The sequence below is a fragment of the Sus scrofa genome, chromosome 12 (assembly GCF_054392235.1).
Source record: "Sus scrofa isolate SSC_HxYL_T2T_F1_AM1 chromosome 12, Sscrofa_HxYL_maternal_Yorkshire_Landrace_v2.0, whole genome shotgun sequence".
NCBI lineage: Eukaryota > Metazoa > Chordata > Mammalia > Artiodactyla > Suidae > Sus > Sus scrofa.
Genome location: NC_139394.1, coordinates 54,142,677 through 54,162,677, shown reverse-complemented (window position 1 = coordinate 54,162,677; position 20,001 = coordinate 54,142,677). Strand labels below are relative to the sequence as shown.

The 20,001-nt window shown below is 38.6% G+C and overlaps 1 protein-coding gene and 1 pseudogene across 4 annotated transcripts in view; both read left to right on the top strand.

The window, feature by feature from the left end:
* SPATA22 (spermatogenesis associated 22) overlaps positions 1-20,001 on the top strand; it is a 170,916-nt gene that overhangs the window by 69,220 nt on the left and 81,695 nt on the right. The window lies entirely within an intron of this gene.
* On the top strand, positions 14,617-15,679 carry LOC146398347 (olfactory receptor-like protein DTMT; annotated as a pseudogene).

The window sequence follows — 20,001 nt, the reverse complement described above, 5'->3', positions numbered from 1 at the left end:
GCCTCCCAGCATCCCTCTAAATGTGTCCTATTCATTTTTCCTTGCACACCTTTCACATCATTTTATAACTTAGATTTTTTCCTCCTCTGATTTGTTTGTGTGCCTACCTTATGTTTTCTGACCCTGTTACTGAACTCAGAACTTTGTCTGCTTGTCACTCAAGATTCCCATATGGAAAGGCAAGTGTTGGATAAAAGGAAAGAGAGTTTCATTGAGGAGGTTGGCAATCCTGGGGAGAAAGTGGAATTCATGTCCTAAAGTACCAAGTCCACCGTCTAATCTGGCTTGGAGAGCATATAGGAAAATAGGAAGGAGCCGTGTGCTCTGGAGAGGGATATGGGATCCATGATCAGCTCACAGATAGTACTCTGATTGGGCAGTGCCGAGGGACCTGGGAGTCATCATCATCAGTCTTCTAGTTCCAACCTACCTGAGGTCTGTGTGCTTATGGGCAGCATGTGGTTAACGTCTTCCACCTGGTGGGGGTGGGGTTCAGTATCTGGAAAAGAACTTAAAGGATATAGCTCAGAATATCATCTGTAGCCCTTGCGGAGGAATTAAAAGTCGTTGACTTTGTTTCATGGCTCAACTATTATTGTTTTGTCTTGCTTGACAGTTTCCCATTGTTTCTGTGTCTTTTCACTTACCTGATTAAATTTGTTCTTTGGCTAAAGTTTTTCTACAGACAAGAGGTTGGTGGTGGACATGGAGAGGTCTGTCCTGAGAAGTCCCCATAGGGTCCTGCTCAGTTACACCCTGGCCTGAAGCAGATTTTTCTAGCCTCTTTTCTATGAGAGTGTATTTTGTTTTTTCCTAGGAATAACTAATACCTAGGGGCCCTAAAGTTTATTTACCTAGAGGCTGGCAGACAGGTTTAGAATTTAAGGATGCCTCTCTTCTGTCCAGTATTTTGAACTTTATAAAGAACTTTATACCTACATTTTCATTCTACCCTCATGACAATTCCGAGAAAGAAGAAAAGATTGATCACCATCTCACAGACTGAAAAATACAGCATTCAGTTACTTGCCAATTCACACAGTGTGTCAGTTGTTAAGTGTATGTAAGATCCCAGATGGTGTGACTCTGTAGTTTCTTCTAATTTTAGAAAAAAAGGGGAATAGCTATTATTTTAAAATAGAGAGAGAGAAGAGAAAAACTCTTAGCTCCCATTTATGGTATGAATTAGATTTCCAACATTGGTACATTTGTGGCATCCAGACTCACAACTTCAACCCTCTCATATTCTGGCGATCTCCGCATCTCTATCTGACATCCAGATCTCTCTCCTGAGCTTCCCAACTGTTATTCTCATCTGCCCAGTGGACATCGCCACTGAAGGCTCTATGAACACTTCAATCTCGGCAGGCATGACAATGAACTGTATATTCTCCCAAGTCTGATCTTGGTCCTTTGTTCTATATTTTTATTTATGATGCCGCCTTCCACCCAGCTACTTGAGCAGACTCTCTTGCATATGTACATATGTTCACAAAATTAGATTGTTTCAGGATCCTCTGATAAAACATTTTCATTTAAAATTGCATTTCCTAAAATTTTTTATTATTCTTCACAAGATAGCTGAGGCAACACTAGTTGCTATAATGAATATATTCTGAAAACTTAGTGGCGTAATACAACAGAAGTAACATCAGCATGATAAAGGATGAATATTTAGAGTAAATCACCTTCCTCTATATAAGAAAACTCCAATTAGAAAGCTGTGAAAAATAAGTCTTATTCTCAAATAGCAATGAAAATTATATGCAAGAACTGTAAGAAGAAAACTTTAACTAAAACTTTACTGCAAGATGTAAAACAGTAGCACAATAAGTGGATGTGTACAATGACCCTGGAAAGAGTGTCTCATTTCAGCAGGTTTTTGAAGAGTCATTTTTATAGTAAAATCAGTCCTTTAGAAACTGCATTTTGATCACTTTGAAACCTCAATATTTCAGTATTAGTTCTCCTTAAATACATTCAATGCAATCCAAATCAAATTCTTAATGGAATTATTTTTTTAGGAAGTGACAAGTTTATCTTGATGTAAGGAAATTTGACATATTCGACCCCATAAAAATAGGAAAATAGTAAAAAAAAAGAAAATAAGAAAAAATAAGAAAGAATTAACACTGTAAAATGTCTAACAGACATAAGATTAAAATTCAAAATATCCAAAGATCCCCTACAGATAATATAAGAATGAACTGGTAACTGAATAGAAAAATTTACAAAGAGTATTAACAGAAAATTCATAAAGAATAAACAGTATGAAAAGATGTTCAACTTCAGTGTTAACCAGGAAAAAGTAAACTGAAAAAAACCAAGTAATAATTGACAAAAATTTACAAATTTGACCTTGTATGGTAAAGGCAATGATGTGGGAATAAGAGCATGCAAGTACACTTCAATTTTCTTGAAATATAATTTACATACATGGAAATGAACCCAATTAAAATGTACTATTTTAATGAATTTTGGCAATTATAAGCATCCATATAACCTCTACCCCAATCCAAATTTGTTATAATTCCACTACCTCAGAAATTTCTGTGACCCCTTGCAATTAAGCTCCCATATCCTACCACTGATCTGATTTCTATCACTATAGATTAGACTTGCCTGACTTTAAACTTCATAGAAATGGAATCATTTAGTGTGTAAGCTTTTGTGTCTAGTGTCTTGAGCACTGCACAATATTTTATAGATTTAGCTATATAATTCTGAGTATCAGTATTTTTTTTTACAAAGTAGATTTCCATCATATAAATATAATGTAATTTATTCATTCGTTCACCTTTTCCTAGACATTTAAGTTACACTCAGTTTTTGAAGATTATGAACTGTTGAAAAACACTATATCCTTTCCCCACTAAATTACCCGGGTACCTTTGTTTAAAGTCAACTGAGTACCTGCGGGTAGATCTGTTTCTGGACTCTATTTCTGTTCCATTGATCTATATATTTCTTACTCACCTATCCCTACTCAGATGTTCACATTATTCTATCTCTGTTACATGGTTTTCCCCTAATGTACTCTCATATCCACAGAGTCTTTTCTAACCTGACCCGATCCCAGAGGGATATTTATGTCCTCTATATTTTAGCAATGCATTTGTTCTCTTTAATGTCATTTTCTTTCTATTTTTTTTTCTTTTTAGGTCCACACCTGCAGCTTATGGAAGTTCCCAGCCAGGCTAGGGGTCAAATCAGAGCTGCAGCTGCTGGCCTTCGCCACAGCCACAGCAGCACCGGATCCCAGCCACATCTGTGACCTACACCGCAGCTCTCAGTAATGCCAGATCCTTTAACCCACAGAATGAGGCTGTGGATTGAACCCAGTCTCATGGATACTAGTCGGATTCTTAACCCACTGAGCCACAGTGGGAACTCCTAGTGTCATTTTCTTTAAATTCAGTTTTGCTATTAAAAGGTAAAACATGTTGTTTGCATTTGTTATCATGACATATTTTTCTTACTTTATTGCTAGTAATGTTAAACAGAATTCTTCCCATTATTGTTTTAATATGGCTTTAAAAATTTTAAGCTTGGAGTTCCTGTCGTGCCTCAGTGGTTAACGAATCCGACTAGGAACATGAGGTTGCGGGTTCGATCCCTGGCCTTGCACAGTGGGTTAAGGATCCGGTGTTGCTGTGAGCTGTGGTGTAGGTCGCAGACGCGGCTCGGATCCCGTGTTGCTGTGGCTCTTGCATAGGCCAGCAGCTACAGTTCCGATTTGACCCCTAGCCTGGGAACCTCCATATGCCTCGGGAACGGCCCTAGAAAAGGCAAAAAGACAAAAATAATAATAATAATAATAAAATAAAATAAAAATTTTGAGCTCCTTATCAAAATTAATTTCTTGATCGGTTGGATTACACCTTCAAGTCATTTTAAAAATAAAAATGGTACACGAATGCTGTATTTATCGAATGTTCACATATTTCAGATTTTCCTTTTGTATGTATGTTTGTATCTGAAGGACAGCTTGATTAGATAGAGAATTTTGTGGACATCCGTTTTCCCCTTTCCCACATAGCTGTGGAAAAACCTGAGGTAAGGCTGACTGCTTTCCCTTCCCTCCACCTTTTATGTGGTCATCTCGCCCCACCCCCAACTTGGCTGAAGCTCATACAATTATTTCTGCAAATTTGAAATTTCATAATTTCATCAGATTTTATTTTTATATTCTGACTTTTGTTACTGTTTTTTCACAACACAGCCTATCCTTTTGATTTGTGTGTCTGCCTCTTCATTTCAAGAGAGTTTTTCACTAGTATATCTTGGGATGTTATTATTGTTCCTCCCCCTGCCAGTAAGAACAATAATTTTTGTAGCAGGTTTGATACTTATTTAGTGGAATAATATAAACAAAATGATAACTTTATTTCCTACAAATGAAGAAGAAAAACAATTTACAGTATCATGATTCTATAAATATTATCACTGCAGAAGCAAGATGTATTACTGAACTCATAGATTTAAAAAAAATGGAATCCATTGTCATTAAACTTGTGACATTCTAACCAGAAATTACAAGTTTAATTTCAAAGTAGTTTGTCTAACTTATAATCTGTCAGTTGCTCAAATCTGTCCATATTTCATTTGTTCATGTTTATATCACACACCACTCTCCCTCCCTCCCTTTCTTTTTTTTTAATTTCCCACTGTACAGCAAGGGGGTCAGGTTATCCTTGCATGTATACATTACAATTACATTTTTCCCCCACCCTTTCTTCTGTTGCAACATGAGTATCTAGACAAAGTTCTCAATGCTATTCAGCAGGATCTCCTTGTAAATCTCTTCTAAGTTGTGTCTGATAAGCCCAAGCTCCCAATCCCTCCCACTCCCTCCCCCTCCCATCAGGCAGCCACAAGTCTCTTCTCCAAGTCCATGATTTTCTTTTCTGAGGAGATGTTCCTTTGTGCTGGATATTAGATTCCAGTTATAAGTGATATCATAAGGTATTTGTCTTTGTCTTTCTGGTTCATTTCACTCAGGATGAGATTCTCTAGTTCCATCCATGTTGCTGCAGATGGCATTATGTCATTCTTTTTTATGGCTGAGTAGTATTCCATTGTGTATATATATACCACATCTTCCGAATCCAATCATCTGTCGATGGACATTTGGATTGTTTCCATGTCCTGGCTATTGTGAATAGTGCTGCAATGAACATGCGGGTGCACGTGTCTCTTTTAAGTAGAGTTTTGTCCGGATAGATGCCCAAGAGTAGGATTCCGGGGTCATATGGAAGTTCTATGTATAGATTTCTAAGGTATCTCCAAACTGTTCTCCATAGTGGCTGTGGCAGCTTACATTCCCACCAACAGTGCAGGAGGGTTCCCTTTTCTCTACACCCTGTCCAGCACTTGTTATTTGTGGACTTATTAATGATGGCCATTCTGACTGGTGTGAGGTGGTAGCTGATGGTAGTTTTGATTTGCATTTCTCTTATAATCAGCGATGTTGAGCATTTTTTCATGTGTTTATTGGCCATTTGTATATCTTCTTTGGAGAAATGTCTATTCAGGTCTTTTGCCCATTTTTCCATTGATTGATTGGCTTTTTTGCTGTTGGGTTGTGTAAGTTGTTTATATATTCTAGAGATTAAGCCCTTGTCGGTTGCATCATTTGAAACTATTTTCTCCCATTCTGTAAGTTGTCTTTTTGTTTTCTTTTTGGTTTCCTTTGCTGTGCAAAAGCTTTCCAGTTTGATTAGTCCCATGGGTTTATTTTTGCTCTAATTTCTATTGCTTTGGGAGACTGACCTGAGAAAATATTCATGAGGTTGATGTCAGAGAGTGTTTTGCCTATGTTTTCTTCTAGGAGTTTGATGGTGTCCTGTCGTATATTTAAGTCTTTCAGCCATTTGGAGTTTATTTTTGTGCATGGTGTGAGGGTGTGTTCTAGTTTCATTGCTTTGCATGCAGCTGTCCAGGTTTCGCAGCAATTTTTGCTGAATAGACTTTCCTTTTCCCATTTTATGTTCTTGCCTCCCTTGTCAAAGATTAATTGACGATAGGTGTCAGGGTTTATTTCCGGATTCTCTATTCTGTTCCATTGGTGTGTCTGTCTGTTTTGATACCGGTACCACACTGTTTTGATGACTGTGGCTTTGTAGTATTTCTTGAAGTCTGGGAGAGTTATGCGTCCTGCTTGGTTTTTGTTTCTCAGGATTGCTTTGGCGATTCTGGGTCTTTTGTGGTTCCACATAAATGTTTGGATTGTTTGTTCTAGTTCTGTGAAAAGTGTCATGGGTTATTTGATAGGGATTGCATTGAATCTGTAGATTGCTTTGGGTAGGATGGCCATTTTTACAATATTGATTTTCCCAATCCAGGAACATGGAATATCTTTCCATTTCTTTACATCTTCTTTGATTTCTTTGATTAAAGTTTTATAGTTCTCGGCATATAGGTCCTTTACCTCTTTGGTCAGGTGTATTCCAAGGTATTTGATTTTGTGAGGTGCAATTTTAAAAGGTATTGTATTTCTTTATTCCCAATCTAATATTTCATTGTCAGTATACCGATGCGACTGATTTCTGAATGTTAATCTTATAGCCTGCTACTTTGCCAAATTTATTAATCAGTTCAAGTAGCTTTTGGATTGAGTCCTTAGGGTTTTCTATGTTTAGTATCATGTCATCTGCATACAGTGACAGTTTTATCTTTTCTCTTCCTGTACGGATGTCTTTTATTTCTTTTGTTTGTCTAATTGCTGTGGCTAGGACTTCTAAAACGATGTTGAAGAGCAGTGGTGAGAGTGGGCATCCCTGTCTTGTTCCAGATTTGAGTGAGAAGGCTTTCAGCTTTTCCCCATTGAGTATTGTATTTGCTGTGGGTTTATCATAAATGGCTTTGATTATATTCAGGAATGTTCCCTCTATACCCACTTTGGCGAGGGTCTTGATCATGAGTGGATGTTGAACTTTGTCAAATGCTTTTTCTGCGTCTATTGAGATGATCATATGATTTTTGACTTTTCTTTTGTTAAAGTGGTGTATGATGTTGATTGATTTGCATATGTTGAACCATCCTTGTGAACCTGGGATGAACCTTACCTGGTCATGGTGTATAATTTTTTTGATATGTTGTTGGATTCGGTTGGCTAGGATTTTGTTGAGAATTTTTGCATCTATATTCATCAATGATATTGGCCGATAGTTTTCTTTTTTTGTGGTATCTCTGTCTGGTTTTGGAATGAGGGTGATGGTGGCATCATAGAATGTCTTTGGCAGTATTCCTTCTTCTTCAGCCTTTTGAAAGAGTTTAAGGAGGATGGGCACCAGATCCTCTTTGTAAGTGTGGTAGAATTTTCCTGTGAAGCCATCTGGTCCTGGACTTTTATTTGTAGGGAGTGTTTTTATGACATCTTCAATTTCATTTCTAGTGATCGGTCTGTTCAGTTGGTCTGTTTCTGCTTGATTCAGTTTTGGCAGGCTGTAAGATTCTAGAAAATTGTCCATTTCTTCCAGATTGTCAAACTTGTTGCCGTATAGTTGTTCATAGTATTCTCTTATGGTTTTTTGTATTTCTGCTGTATCTGTTGTGATTTCTCCTTTTTCATTTATAATTTTGTTTATTTGGGTCCTTTCTCTCCTCTTTTTAGTGAGTCTGGCCAGGGGTTTGTCAATTTGGTTTACCTTTTCAAAGAACCAGCTCTTGGTTTTCATTAATTTTCTCTGTTGTTTTTTGAATCTCTATTTTATTGATTTCTTCTTTGATCTTTATAATTTCCTTCCTTCTGCTGACTTTAGGTCTTTTTTGTTCTTCTTTTTCTAATTCGTTTAGGTGGAGGGTTAAGGTGTCCATTTGGGATCTTTCTTCTTTTTTGAGAAAGGCCTGAATTGCTATAAATTTCCCTCTGAGCACTGCTTTTGCAGCATCCCATAGATTTTGAGAGGTTGTGTCTTCATTATCATTTGTTTCAAGGTAGTTTTTAATTTCCTTCTTGATTTCCTCATTGACCCATTGGTTTTTTAGTAGCATGTTGTTTAGTCTCCATGTAGTAGGTTTTTTCTCTTTCCTTTTCCCATGGTTGATTTCTAATTTCATGGCATTGTGGTCAGAGACGATACTTGAGATAATTTCTACGCTCCTAAATTTATTAAGATTAGTTTTGTGTCCCAATATGTGGCCGATTCTTGAGAATGTTCCATGAGCATTTGAGAAGAATGTGTATTCTGATTTTTTTGGATGTAGTGTCCTGAAGATACCAATTAAGTCTAACTTTTCTATTGTTTCCTTTAGGATCTCTGTTGCTTTATTGGTTTTCTGTCTAGAGGATCTGTCCATTGATGTGAGGGAGGTATTAAGGTGTCCTACTGTGATTGTATTCTCATCAATATCTCCCTTTATGTCTGTTAATATTTGTTGTATGTATCTGGGTGCTCCTATATTTGGGGCATATATGTTGATGATAGTAACATCCTCTCCTTGGATGGATCCCTTAATCATTAAGTAGTGTCCTTCTTTGTCTTTCTTTATGTCTTTTGTTTTAAAGTGTATTTTGTCTGATATGAGTGTTGCGACTCCTGCTTTTCTGTCATGTCTATTGGCGTGAAATATTTTTCCCCACCCTTTCACTTTCAATCTATACGTATCCTTTGTCCTAAGGTGAGTTTCTTGTAGGCAGCATATTGAAGGTTTTTGCCTTTTTATCCCCTCAGCCACTCTGTGTCTTTTGATTGGGGCATTCAGTCCATTGACATTTAAGGTGATAATTGATAGATGATTATTTATTGCCATTTTGAACCTCGTGTTCCAGTTGATTCTATGGTTCTCCATTCTTCCTTTCTTTTTTTTTTGGTTGGATGGTCTCCTGTTATTATCTGCTTGAGTGTTTTTTTTTTTTTTCATTTTTTGCGAATGCAATATTTAGTTTTGGCTTGTGGTTGCCCTGTTTTTTAAGTATGCTAACCTCTTCCTATAATTGTATGTTTTAGCCTGATGGTCCTGTAGGTTCAAACACTTCATTACTATATTAAAATTAGGAAGAGAAACATACAAACAAACAAACAAAAAGGGTTATTTATTTCCTAACATCCCTTTCCTACATTTTATGATTTTGATGACTCTTTTTTCTTTTTTTTCTTTTTAATTTTATTTTGTTTGAAGCATGTTCATGATTAAATCTGTATGCTGGCTTATTTGAGTGACTGCTCTCTGATTGCGGTTTCCTCAGTCCTAGTTCTTCCTCTTGTTTTTTTTTCTTTTCTTTTTTCTTCCCTTTCCTTCCTTTCTTTTTGGTTTAGAGAAGCCCTTTCAATATTTCCTTTAACCTGGGTTTTGTGTTGCTGTATTCTTTTAGTTTTTGTTTGTTGGGAAAAATTTTTATTTCCCCTTCTATTTTAAATGATATTCTTGCTGGATAGAGTATTCTAGGTTGCATATTTTTTCCTTTTAGCACTTTAAATATCTCTTGCCATTCCCTCCTGGCCCGTAGTGTTTCTGTAGAGAAATCAGCTGATATTCTTATGGGGGTTCCCTTGTAGGTAACATTTCTGTTTTTCTCCTGCTGCCTTTAGGATCCTCTCTTTATCACTAACTTTTGCCATTTTTATTATTATGTGTCTTGGTGTGGGTCTATTTCGGTTCAATTTGTTTGTGGCCCTCTGTGCTTCCTGTATCTTGAACTCAATATCCTCTAGATTTTGGAAGTTTCCAGCGATAATTTCTTCAAATATGTTTTCCATTCCCTTATCTCTTTCTACTCCTTCTGGAATCCTATTATGCATAGATTGGCCCGCTTTATATTATCCCATAGGTCTCTTATATTGCTTTCCTGTTTTTTGATTTGGTTTTCTATCTGCTGACCTGATTGAGTGATTTCCATTATTCTATCTCCCATATCACTGATTCATTCTTCTGCATTATTCATTCTGGTTTTTACTTCCCTTAGTTCAGTTTGTATCTCTGCAAATGAATGTTCTAGTTTTTCTTGGCTCCTCCTTATATTTTCTAGTTCCTTTCTGAGGGTATCTGCATTACTGTTCATACCTTCGCTTAATTCCTTCAGTACTTTGACTATTTCTCTTTTGAACTCCAGATCTGTCAGACTGAAGAGATCTGTTTCATTGTTGATTGTTTTAGGTGAGTTCTCCTGTTGGTTTGACTGGGGGTGGTTTCTCAGCTTCTTCATCTTGCTTGTTGTTTTCTTTTTCCTGAGGGAGTTGTACTCTCCGTGACCTGGCAGTGTTTGCCTTGTCACTGCCGTGGAATGTTTCCTGAGGGCTGGCGTTGTTGGTCAGTCTTTTTTGAGGTAGTGTGACTTTTCTGGAGTGTTGATGGGGCTAACAGGCTCTCTTTGAAGCAAAGGAGGGCTTCCTGAGGGCAAACAGGACTGGGAGGTCCACACGACGATGGTAACAGTTCTCACTCTGTCAGGCAGAGCTTGCTCTGGTGTTTTTAGGCTGTGGGGTTCTTGCATGGGGTTGGCAGTGTTGGGCAGCTGTTCCTCAGGAGTGCAGCACCCCCTGAGGGCTGGAGCAGCTAACTGGGTCACTGAGAACCCAGGAGGCTCTTTCATAGGGCAGCCCAACTCAGAAGGATGGCCTGAGAATGTAGGTGGATCTTTTCACAGTCTGGCCAAGCTTGTTGTAGCTTTTCTGGGCTGAAGGGGGTCCTGCAGAGAGCTGGCAGTCCTTTGCAGCTGTTCCACAAGAGTGCGGCTCCCCCCGAGGGCTGGAGCAGATAGCTGGTCTGCTGAAAACCCAAGAGACTCTTCCCCAGGGCAGCCTGACTCAGAAGGACTGTCCGAGAATTAGGCAGATCTTTTCACGACCCGGCCAGGCTTGTTGTAGCTTTTCTGGGCTGCAGGGGGTCCTGCCTGGAGCTGGCAGTCCTATGCAGCTGATCCGTGAGAGCTCAGCACCCCCTGTCCCTCCCCTTCTTGATTAGTCTCTCTCTTCTGCTTTCATTTTTCCTTCTCCTTCTTTTTTGATATAACACTTGAGATAATTTTCAAACATCAAGAGACTTAGCCACTAAAATTCAGCATTCAGGAGCTCTAAGAAACAAGGACATTCTCATACATAACTGCAATACCATTATCACATCTAAGAAATTGAACATTAGTACATGTATATTTAATATACAGTTTGTATACAAATTTCTCCAATGATAAAAGATTATTCTTTATTAGAGACTTATTAACATAGAATTCATATGTCATACCATCCACCAATTTAAAATATAAAATTAGATAGTTTTTGTATATTCAGTGTTGTGCAACCATCACCACAATTTTAGAACATTTTCATTACCCTTAAAGGAAGCCTGTGCTCATCGGCCATTGTAGAGTGCATTTTCCCCTAGTAATCACCAGTCTGATTTATAGCTCTCTGGGTTTGTCTATTTTGATATCCATGTAAATAGAATGACACAATATGCGGCTTTTGTGACTGGCTTCTTTGCACTGGCATAATGTTTTCAAGGTTCATCTATATTGTAGTATGCTTCAGTACTTCACTTATTTTTATTGTTGAATGATATTCACTTGATGGATATACCACATTTTATTTATCCAGCTCTCAGTTGATGGTTGTTTCCACTTTGGGTTTATTGTGGTTAATAGTGTTGCTGTGAATATGCGCCTATGAATATTTGTTTGAGTACCTCCAGTTGTTTTAGGTCTGTACGTAGGAGTGGAATTTCTAGGTCATAGAGTAATTTTATATCTGTCTTTCTTAGGAATCACCAAACTATATCACTCACAATTTTCCTTTCCCAGTGACCCCCATCCTCTGCCCTCTTCCAAACCCTACGCTTTATCTTAGCCACAAGGAATTTCTTTTATTTTGTAAAAATCTCCAGGCTCTCTCCCTTCTGGGTTTTTCCTTTTACCATATCCTCTCTTTGGATGCTTTCATTCCTTTTTTCCTATAGAACTCCTCAGATGTCACTTAAACTTCATTAAAAATTGTCGTCTTTGGTCCACTGGATGAGGGCAGGTATCCATGATACGTACCCTTATCACATCCTATATTCCCCCATGATAACATTTGTAACATTCGAGAGTAGCTTGTTTTGTTATGATGCCTGTGATTTAGACTGTAAGATCCAGGAGGGCAGGGACCATGACTTCTTGGCCACTGTTTTTCCCACAGCACTGGATCAATGCTCATACGTGGCACTTACCCAGTAAACAATGATTTAATGGATTAAGTATTTCTTAGGTGGATCCATCTACACATTACTTGCTATCATGGAGTTTAAAGTCCAGGTGAAGAGAGAAGGTTGGTGTATTTGGAGGCCCTCACCAAACAACATAAAATTGTTGGTTAAGTGTTACAGTCTTTGATTCTGATAATGTTGTAGAAGGTCAGATACTGCAGAAGAGAAGGCAGATGTTATCGTGGGCTGTGATGGTTAAGGAAAGCTTCCTTGCGAAGCTCAGACTTGGGGTAAAACCAGAATTCTGTCTCTAGACATGACTTACTCAGAAATGTGGCTCAGAGCTGTGGCTCCATAAGCACAGTGGGGGGGAAGCACGGGATTTTTTTTTTTTTTTTTTACTAATTAGTTTCTTTGGAGCTCAGGGACCCCAGGGGTCAAGGCATTGTAGAAGAGAGGAGTCAGAAAACAATGGCAGAGACTCTGACTGAAAATGCATCATGTGGAAGTGACAGGCAGGAATCAGACTCCGGTGCCACACTCGGACAAGCTGGGTAAGCGGGAGTGCAGAAAAGGCAGTTAGTCTAAAATCCCCTTAAACAGATATTAGGATTCCATAATTCTCTACCGCAGCTCCTGCAGGGTGATGTAGACATCCTCCTCCTCAGTGGTTTCCACAGTCAATGGAATTGAGAATCACCAGAGCTGTTGATGGCTTCTAGTCAATTGTATGTTTGTGGAGTGCTTTATACTTTGCAAACACCCATCATTCTAAACCCACAGTTCTTTAAGGTATGTAAGATTCACTGACGGTGGAGTGTAAGGTTGGAAAAGTTGAGCAATTTGCCATGATTACAGGCCAGTAAATGATGAAAGCTGACTCCTCTGGGCTCCTGAATATTTTTCCTGGGAGTGATGTAAACAGAAAGAGATCATCCTGGGAGCCCCTTTCCATGAAGCCGGTTTTCCTCACTGTCCAATGAACTACCTTAAGATTACTCTCTTCACTCTGGATAGATTCAACTTATAAGCTGAGAAGAAGTCCTCACGATTTGGGTTCCAATCTGGCGTTGCCAGGTCTTCCCTCTTCTCTGGACCCACTGACCATTCTCCTACCCTTCCCATGCACCCCACCTCAAGGAAATCACTTTAATTTGCTAGGACGAAGTTTCACTTCACCTCCTAACTCTGGCCAAGTCATTTTTTCTTTTCCAGCAAGTTTTATCATCATTCTGGGGCTCAGGCTCTTGGAAATAAAAGCTGGGAAAGTGTGTGGACTCTTTCTGCTCTCCTGACACATCTCTATCCTGAGGCAGTGAACAGAGAGCTACCTGAATGGAAGGAAGTGAAGGTGAAAAGCAAGGAAACAGAACCTTCAAAGATTAATAATGTCTCAAAAGTTATTCTGTACTTAATTTTTGAGATAATTTACAAATCGAGACAGTTCAAGGATCATTTAATCTCTCACTCCTTGAACTAGTTGATTCGCCCCAAATGTTTCATGGTTTCTAATGCTTTTGTGCACCTTCCATTGAAGGCAGTTTTTGATTGCCCTCCTGCTCTATTCCCTAGCCAAGAGGAGGTGGTTGTACTTATAGATATTCTGGAGTAGACTGCAGATACCTCTTTAATGATCAGATGCGTGAATAAAAGCAATGTCTCACTCTGCCTTTCGGAATAATTTACTCTCAGAATCCCTTCTTTCTGTGCTCTCATCCGTAAGACTTCTGCCAGTAAGACATACTGACCTGCAAGGTGTAACCAGTCCCGGAAGCCCTCCTGGTTAGAAGTTAAACTCTGAAATTAGACTGTTGGAGTTAAGTTCCAGATCTGTTAATAAGTGTGTGACCTTGTGCGAGTTACTTAATTTCTACCTAAAAAATAAAGGTAATAGTACTCGGTTCCACAGAGTTGCTGTGAAGAGTACATGAGTCAGTGCACATTATACTTTTATACCAGTGTTTGGCAAGAGCAAGTGCTGACAGATGTTTTTGTGGTCTTACTATCCTCAGTCTGTCATCATTATCAGTATAATCGTCGTCTTCACCCCCCACCAGCACCATCATCTTAATCGCCATTGGCATCATTCCTCAGTGGTAAGGATGTCACATGACTGGTTTTCTGGTTGATATTATACTATTTGTTTCCCTAAGGGAATGGCATACAGATTTTGTCTATTTCCTGTCCACATTCAGACCATGCTGATCTGACCCTACCCCGGGTTCTCTCATAGAACATTATTAAAGAATTCTGGAATTTGATTGAATTTGACCCATAACTTCATATGCTTTTGTGCTTTTCCTTTATGTAAATAGGTATTTATTCCTTAGGAGATTTCAAGTAAAGAATTAAACTTAATGGCTATGACTTGTGGGTATTTAATTTAAAATGCCTTTTTGAAAGTTCTGCAATGTGTATGTAAGTATGTGTGTGTATATATAGCCCATACTGTCATGCAAATTATTCTTAATTTTAAAAAGGTAAAACAAAAGCAACATGAAAATGGGAAACCAAACTATCACCTCAGAATTCCTACTCCCGGGCTTGCCCATTGAAGCAGATCAGGGAGACCTGTTCTACGCTCTGTTCCTGGTCATGTAGCTTACCACTGTCCTGGGGAACGTCCTCATCATTGTCCTCATTCGACTGGATGCCCACCTCCACACGCCCATGTATTTGTTTCTCAGCAATTTGTCTTTCTCCGACCTCTGCTTCTCTTCGGTGACCATTCTCAAGTTGTTGCAGACCATGCAGAGCCAAGACCCATCCATCCCCTATGCCGGCTGCCTGACCCAAATGTACTTCTTATTTTTCGCAGACCTGGAGAGCTTCCTCCTTGTGGCCATGGCCTATGACCGCTACGTGGCCATCTGCTTCCCCCTGCGCTTACACCACCATCATGAGCCCCAAGCTCTGTCTCTCCTTCCTGGTGCTGGCCTGGGCATTGACCACATCCATCTCTTTGTTGCACACCCTGCTGATGGCTCTGCTGTCTTTCGGTGCTGATAATGTCATCCCCCACTTTTTCTGTGACATGTCAGCTCTGCTGAAGTTGGCCTGCTCTGACATTCAGATCAATGAAATGGTGAATTTTGTCTTGGGACGGCTTGTCCTTATTGTTCCATTCCTGTTGATATTTTCATCCTATGCAAGAGTTGTGTCCTCCATCCTCAAGGTCCCTTCTGCTGGGGGTACCCACAAGGCCTTCTCTGCCTGTGGTTCTCACCTCTCCGTGGTGTCTCTCTCTTATGGGACAATCATTGGCCTCTACTTGTGCCCTTCAACTGACAGTTCTACTGTGAAGGAGACGGTCATGGCTATGATGTACACTGTGGTGACCCCCATGCTGAACCCTTTTATTTACAGCCTGAGAAATCAAGATATAAAGGGAGCCCTGAGAAGAGTCTTTTCAAAGCAGACAATTCAGTTTTCTCTCAGACACTGACTTTAAAGATTAATGTGTGTTTTCAGAAATGAGATGTACTATTGACAATGAGTAGTATTCTGAATAGTCTAATAGCACCTAAGTTTGGCGCTGCAAATGCAGCCCCATAGCACTTCCAGGGCGGTTTCCCCAGATGTCATTAGAGGTAGGTCCATCGTGTCTCTTGCGTTTCCCACTGTATTTTGGGTGTGATGTAGCACGAAGACTGACATGTAGTGAATACTCAATGACTGTAATTCAGTTTCTAATAAATACCACTCTTACCTTGGTGTTTATTGCACTCAAGGAATGTGCAGTAATTCCTAAATCACTAAGAAATAAATCCAGATTGCTCAGACACTTCAGTGCTTTTGGTTCTGCCAAACATATCTATTCCATGAAGAATATCTTCCAGTTTTTTATGTAGTTGCTCTTACAATTTTTTACTCTCCAGAATCATCATTTCTCCCCCTGCTCACCTATTCAGTTCTTTTTTTTAAATTTTATTTTATTTTCCCACTGTACAGCAAGGGGGTCAGGTTATCCTTACATGTATACATTACAGTTACAGTTTTTCCCCCACCCTTTTTTCTGTTGCAACATGAGTATCTAGACATAGTTCTCAATGCTATTCAGCAGGATCTCCTTGTAAATCTCTTCTAAGTTGTGTCTGATAAGCCCAAGCTCCCGATCCCTCCCACTCCCTCCCCCTCCCATCAGGCAGCCACAAGTCTCTTCTCCAAGTCCATGATTTTCTTTTCTGAGGAGATGTTTATCAGTTCTTAATTTTATTTTCAGATGTTGATTGACTCACCCATTTAGTGACCACATTCTAAAATTATCTTTTTCCTTTAATTGTATCAACCATTTGTCAGTTAATGACATATTACTTCTTTTTATAATATATCTGTCTGTCTGTCTATCATCTATCTGTCTGTCTGTCTGTCTGTCTATCTATCTATCTATCTATCTATCTATCTATCTATCGCTTTTTAGGGCCCCACCTGTGGCATATGGAAGTTCCCAGACTAGGGGTTAAATCGGAGCTGTAGCCACCAGCCTATACCACAGCCACAGCAACTTGGGATCCAGGCCACATGTACGACCTCCACTGCATCTCACAGCATCACTTGATCCTTAATCCACTGAGCAGGGCCCTCGAACCCGAGTCCCCATGAATACTAGTCATGTTTGCTACCACGGAGTCACAGTGGGAACTCCAATAATATCTATATTTTGGATGAGAATTCCTGATTTGAATTAGAGCCATATGATATGGAGTGGACCGTAGAGTTGTGTTATGAATTGCTTAATTTATATAAGTAAAATGGTGGCCCATCCATACAGCTTAAGGTAACACAAATAATGACAGAAGGACTAGAATGTATTTATGACTCCCAGGTAGATTTTTTTTCCCTCTGGAATATTATGCTGAAATTATTTGATGTTTTGTTTATTTTTTTCTTACCAAGTGTATATTATAAGTGTCTTGAGGACAGGTGCCCTCTAGTCTCTGCAATGCCAAGTTCAGTGCCTTGTATCTGCTAAATATAGAATAAATATTTATTGATTTGAATGTGTTTTGAAAGGTTCCTTGAAATGAACATAGGTCTTTTTTAAAAAAATCACCTTTAAAAAGAAGTCTTCCTAACAATGCCAGCTTTTATTTTTTCTTCAAAAAGTTTTTATTGATTATGAAAACAATACATTCTCACCAGAAAATATCCAAACATCAAAGCAATAGATAATAAAGTGGAAGTGTGTGGGTCCTTCATTGTTCTGCACCCCCTCCATGATGGCAGTAAAGTTGAGAAGTATTCTTCCAGATAATTTCTTTGTGCAGACTCTTTATATATAAATAAACGGGGCTAAATGATAGCTACCTTTTTTCAGTTGTTGTCACTTAAAACATATTCTGATTGCATCATTTCATCTAATGACGTGATTCTTCTAGAAGCTGTACAGTGTTTTTTTATATATATAATGATTTTTATTTTTTTCCATTATAGCTAGTTTATAGTGTTGGGTCAATTTTCTGCTGTACAGCATGGTGACCCAGTTACACATACATGTATACTTCCTTTTTTCTCATGTTATCATTCTCCATCATAAGTGACTAGACAGAGTTCCCAGTGCTACACAGCAGGATCTCATTGCTAATCCATTCCAAAGGCAATAGTCTGCATCTGTCAACCCCAAGCTCCCAATCCATCCCACTCCCTCCCCTCCCTCTTGGCAACCACAAGTCTCTTCTGCAAGTCCATGATTTTCTTTTCTGTGGAAAGGTTCCTTTGTGCCGTATATTAGATTCCAGAGATAGGTGATATCATGTGGTATTCGTCTTTCTCTTTCTGACTTATTTCACTCAGTATGAGAGTCTCTAGTTCCATCCATGTTGCTGCAAATGGCATTATTTTGTTTATAGGCCGAGTAGTATTCCCTTGTATATATATTACCACATCTTCCTAATCTAGTCATCTGTGGATGGACATTTGGGTTGTTTCCATGTCTTGGCTATTGTGAATAGAGCTGCAATGAACATGCGGGTGCATGTGTCTTTTAAGGAAAGTTTTGTCCAGATATATGCCCAAGAGTGGGATTGCTGGGTCATATGGTCTTTCTATGTATAGTTTTCTAAGGTGTCTCCATAGTGGTTGTACCAGCTTACATTCCCACCAACAGTGCAGGAGGGTTCCCTCTTTTCCACACCCTTGCCAGCATTTGTTATTTGTGGACTTCTTAATGATGGCCATTCTGACTGACATGAGGTGGTATCAGTTTGCATTTCTCTAATAATCAGGGATGTTGAGCATGTTTTCATGTGCTTGTCAGCCATCTGTATATTTTCCTTGGAGAAATGTCTATTCAGGTCCTTTGCCCATTTTTCCATTGGGTTGTTGGCTTTTTTGTTGTTGAGTTGTAGAAGTTGTTTGTATATTTTAGAGATTAAGCCCTTGTCAGTTGCATCCTTTGAAACTGTTTTCTCCCATTCTATAAATTGTCCTTTGTGTTCTTTTTAGTTTCCTTTGCTGTGTAAAAGCTTGTCCATTTGATTAGGTCCGATTGGTTTGTTTTTGCTTTTATTTGTGTTGCTTTGGGAGACTGACCTGAGAGAACATTTGTAAGGTTGATGTCAGAGAATGTTTTGCCTGTGTTCTCTTCTAGGAGTTTGATGGTGTCTTGTCTTATCTTTAGGTCTTTCAGCCGTCTTGAGTTTATTTTCCTGTATGGTGTGAGGGTGTGTTCTAGTTTTACTGATTTGCATGCAGCTGTCCAGCTTTCCCAGCAATACTTGCTGAAAAGACTGCCTTTTTTCCCATTTTATGTTCTTGCCTCCTTTGTCAAAGATTAATTGACTATAGGTGCCTTGGTTTATTTCTGGGTTCTCTATACAGTATTTAGTTAAGTGGATGTATTTACCTTAATTTATTTAAATGATCTGTTCTTGATGAACATGTGGGTTGTTTTCAGTTTTCTTGCTTTGTTTTGTTTTGAAAAATGTTTCAGTTTTATTTCCTGGTTCATATGCTTTTCTGTGAATTTATGCTGTATTTCTGTGGACATGTTCTTAGAGATGGGTGTACTACTCAAAGGATATGGACATTTTATAACTGGGTAGAAACTACTGTATTGCCTCCAAAGAATTCTTTTAAGATAAACTCCCTCCAAAATTAAATGAGAGTGGCTGTTTCTTTAAAATGTTCCTAGTGCTATTTTGCTTTCAAAATATTTATCAACCTGATATCGAAAATATGAGATTTTACTATTTTAAAATTGAATTTCTGTATGTGCCAGTGAGGTCTCTTTATATTGATTAGCTTTTGGTATGTTATTTGTGTATATTCTTTGCCTTGAGTTGATTGTCTTTTTTCTTACTATGGATAATGTCACTTTGTCTATCTCATAAGTTACATTTCCCTCATTTTTTTATTTACCTTTTGACTTTGATGTGGTATATTTTTTTCCTCACTGGAGACTGTAAATTTCAAAGTGGACAAATAGCTTGATTTTTATTTTGGAGAGATATATGTATATCTATCTATCTAATGCTTGGAAAGGGCTTTTATATCCAAAATTGTGTTTTCCCATTCTTCTTTATAGTTCTTGTATGGTTGTAGTTCCTATCTCTTTATTTTTAATCCATCTGATTTGATTTGATTTGGCTTATGGGCACCCCTCTTTCTCATCTCCCCTTCTCCAGGAAGTCAGTGAGCCCATCCTCACTGATGTGAAAACTACCTTTATAATACTAAGTACTCACATGTACTTGAGTCTACTACTGGACTCCATCACATTGATGCCATGTGGTTTACGTATATATATCTAAGGTTTACCTTCATAATAATACATTTAAAAAATCTTGCATGAAAAAAAAAACCATAGTAACTTAAAAAAAAATCCTGCGTGGCAGACCCTCCTCAGTAGTCTTCTCTTCCAGTCTTTCCTGAAACATTTAT